This window comes from Agelaius tricolor, unplaced genomic scaffold, assembly GCF_023055355.1.
Source record: "Agelaius tricolor isolate 1412-34295 unplaced genomic scaffold, bAgeTri1.0.p SCAF_34, whole genome shotgun sequence".
NCBI lineage: Eukaryota > Metazoa > Chordata > Aves > Passeriformes > Icteridae > Agelaius > Agelaius tricolor.
In genome coordinates, this window is record NW_027269294.1 from 1,067,641 (window position 1) to 1,071,850 (window position 4,210).

Here is a 4,210-nt window from a genome sequence, read left to right on the forward strand (position 1 = left end):
GGCTGCCCCCAACGGCATCAGAGCCCCGAGTCTGCACCCCGCCTTTCCCTGACCCCCAAAGAAGGCTCAGAACGAGTCCGCCTGCCCTGGACAGCAGCGCAGCGCTTCCCCCAAGCCCTTCCCCAGATGATGAAATCTCCATGTGATTCAATCTCTCCTAGGAAAATTCAGTCAAGGGTTTAATATCTGAAAGCTTTACTCTCAAGAAGAATCATTTAAATTTGCCATCCTTGACAGGAGTTGTGATTGTGAGACCAAGTAGAGGAAGTCATGCTGCGGAACAATAAAATGATTTAAATATGAACTGGTTCAAGCCTGAACTGACACTTTGAATGTTCCTGTCTCTCTGCTAAAAAAATTGGGTGTAAGAGAGGGGTTTAACTTTGTTCATTGCTAAATACACAGAAATCTAACATTGAAGTGCCTAGGCACAATACACACAGGTTAGAAAAATGGCGGTGGTACACATTGCATTCAGCTGCAGGCAGAAGGATTAGCTACCTCACACATACCCAATGTGCCTTCCAAGATATTCAATTGAACTTTGGACTCTGATTTCTAAGAACAGGAAAGTGAGGCAGATTAGGAAAGTGATGCCTGCCAGAAATGTAAAGCTAGCTTTGATACAGGTTTGGTGGTTTTGTGGTATTTTTTTCCCTCCTGCAATGCATGCCCAGGTAAAAGGTGTTCAATAGCAAAGCACGTTAGGCACACTAAAAGTCAAGGCAATTCACTTCTTTAGTGTGATGATCTTTCTTCATCTCTTAATAAAAGAAGCTCTCTCTGAATGGCTGCCAGATCTGATGAGATATGGTCAGCAAAAATGCCTAAAGCACGAGACCTGTTCTGGAAAGTGCTGCCCATGCACAGCTTTTGATTCTTGTCTTTGCACTGCTTGTGTTGTACTTTTTCTACTGTTTAGAAAGGTCTCGGCATCCAATATTGGTGGCAAGGTCCTTTTTGTGCAACAGGATGCTTTTTGTGGTTGTCAGTGCTTATTCAAGGTGATCTGTCCACAAGTTTGGGACATATTTTTAGAATCTCCTCTTTAATTGTGAGCATTTCCAGAGCATTTAACTCAAGTGATACTTCTTGTGTTAACAGCTGAACAATGTCTAGGAGAATACAGAAAACTATAAAATAATGGTAAATCACAAAAATACGATGCACAGAAAACCCTTATTAACAGATGCTGAAAATAAGAATGTAACCTTTGGTGGCTTGTTTTGAATTTGAATGAGTGCTCTTGTCATCTGCAGCAAAATATTCCTAACTGCTATGAGAATAACTGGCATTTATGGGCACTTAAATATGGTTCTTTACTATCTGTGTTTGCAGAAAATGGGCAGATCTTCCTGAGGTTAGCTGTTGGTATGCCACTTCTAGAGCAGATGGGGAAATAAAACACTGAAATCAAGTGATTTTAGCAATGAGAGAAGCTAAGGGACTATCAGTCCAAATGACAAGCTGGGGCTCACACCATTCTTTGTGTGTGCTTACAGGAGCTTTGGTTCTCTAGGAGTAAGAAAGAGTCTCTATGTTAAAATGTTTGCCTGCTATTGTTGATTAAAGAAACCCCAAAACTGCCACCCACACAGACTTCTGATCAAGAATGTCAGCAGAGTTTAAAGGCTGAACTCTTCATACTTTTAGGCCTGAGCAGTCACCACCTTCTAAACTGTGGTCTAGTTTATTTAGACTACTCAGTTTCTTTCCTTTTAAAATTGGAATTAAAATTTCATGCACCTTTGGCCTTTTGAACTAATATATATTTGTTGTTTTCATATCCTAAGATTATATTCTTCAACTGAAAAACTATCCTATCATATATGCACCTCAAATGAGACGACTTCACTGGAAACAATATATTATCATGAAAAGTATGCTTTTGTAGTGCTAAACAGTTTTCAGCTGGTTTATCACAAAAATCCCCTCAGACTGTTCAGAACAAGACTGAATTCAGGTAAAACTCTCATTTCATGTGACAATGCAAAGCTCATCTTAGCCAGTAAACAACAATACATTGCTTTGCTGTCAAAATGTAGCCATGAAGGACAGACCTGAGACTCAACTTTTGCACTTTTAAGTATTTTTAAAGCAAGGTGTGCAGCAGGGGGAAAGTTTAGAAAATCAGTAGAAAATGCACTGTTAGATAAAAGCCTTGCTAATTGCCTCCAGAGCCTCTGCGTGAACACAGCTATTTTGTATTCTGGTTGGAGAAGTTATTGTGGAAAACTTCCAACATGCACTTGAAAAAATGTTGAAAAAGGATCATGTGTTCTGTGTTTTTTGTCAGCATTAAAAATAGCTGCAGTGCTGAAGGTGATCTGTGTAGCAGTGATGTAATTGTGAACCAAAGCTGACATTTTGGTGTCTTATCTGCACGTCTCAAAAGGCTCTAGTTGGAGAAAGTGCACTTTAATGTAATTTTGCTTCTGTTGTGGTTGGCCAGTGAGCTGTCTGTGTACATGCATGCTGATGTTTTAAATATAAATTTACATGTATTTGATGATGTAGAGATACACACACACAAATACACATAATTTAGGTCTGCAAACAAAATGATGCTTACAGACACATTTTTACATTGATTGTAAAATGTGTGACCTTCTAAAATCTGTTTCCCTTTATATCTCCAGCTAAATAAGTATTCAGTGCTACCCAGTATAAAATGACATATGACAGCTACTTGCTTAATTATAATTTTTGCAACTACCTCTTGATTACCATACACAAAAAGGCTCAGTGATTAGTTTTGACTGATTAACTTCTGTTTATAAAAGACACAGAAAAAGACACATGGTGTTGGAGGATGAAATTCTGGTCCTTCAGAAAGAGGAAGCCAAAGAACCTTCCCCAGCAAAAGAGGACAATCCTAAACCATGCCCTGCACAGTCACTCCCAGCAGATGTTGGCCAGCCTGGAAAGATCAGGCAGGCAAGGATAATCAGGAATTCTCCTGTCAGAGTTCCAGCTGGGAATGACTGGGTATGGTGTCAGTCATCTGTGCTCCTGAAACCGGTAGCTTTGTAAAAATAAGTATATAAACATATCAATGAATAACTTCCCGGAACCTGGATCCCTTCTGAACAGCCCATCTTCAAAAGTATTACCCAGGGTCTCTGATAGCAACCAAGCCCTAACAGCTTTTCCCTGAGGATGTGGAGATGCTCTGCAGGCTCTCCTCACATCACCAGCACAACTTTTTCCTCCTTGGTGCTGGTGGCTTGCCCCAGGTGCAAATGTGGTGAGAGAACACACAGTGGGAGACCTTGGGAAAGCACCCTAGGTGATATCCTGGCACGAGGGATGATACCTGACAAGATATTTGCTGTCCATAAATATTTAAGCAAGTACTGTAGGAAGGCGGCTTGGGGTTTCTTGCAATGTTCTATTTCCTTTAATTGTCAGTATCTCCTTATCAGCTGGTAGATGTGGTAGGTGTACTGTTATTGTCAAGAAAAACTGATCAAAATACGGGGGAATTTACATACAAATAAAAGCTGCTGGAAATGAACTCTAGTAATCCCAGTGCTCTGGTTTACCTCATCAAATTTCCTCTCCTCGCCAGTCTGAGCAGAGATGAAGTGATATGGAATTGCATTCACACCTCCTTCAAGGCAGGAAGAAAAGCAGAGTGAATTCATCCCTTTTTCTCTTGGATGGAGCCACTTTTACCCAAGTCTGCAGCACCCAGGGAACAACTGCATTAAAAAAAAAAGACTTGTAAGAACAATGAAGAATTGGAAAGAAGGTTCAGCCACTGAAATGGAGGCCAGCCCACTGTGAAATGTCAGGGTTTATATTTTACTTTTCTTCCAGTAGCTGCTGCTTTTCTCTTGGGATATTTTTTCCCTTCTTTTTAATAAATTCTCTTCCCTGCCTCACTTGAGCCCTGGAGCTTTCTCTGGGGTTTTATTAAGTGGTACTGGAGAGGAAAAATACTTGGGGACATAACACCTCCACACCCCAGACCTTTCCCCTGTATTTGCACACCGGTACCTACCGTGGCCTAGACAGAGCTCTGGAGGGAGACTGGAGAAAATCCTCCCTTGCTGTAGCTGCTGGTGTGCAGGTAGAACTCTTTATCCAAAGTCTGCAGAATTCTGATGCTCTGCAGCAACATGCCAGGATCAGGCTTGGGTTAATGAAGCAATGAAACCAGCACTTAGCTTCCAAATTGATTTCCATGGAGACACCTACCCAGTAA

At 41.0% G+C, this 4,210-nt stretch overlaps 1 protein-coding gene across 2 annotated transcripts in view; it reads right to left on the reverse strand.

Annotated features, from left to right (window-relative positions):
* LOC139602555 (uncharacterized) overlaps nucleotides 1-4,210 on the reverse strand; it is a 125,469-nt gene that overhangs the window by 12,362 nt on the left and 108,897 nt on the right. The gene's annotated exons all lie outside the window — the stretch shown is intronic.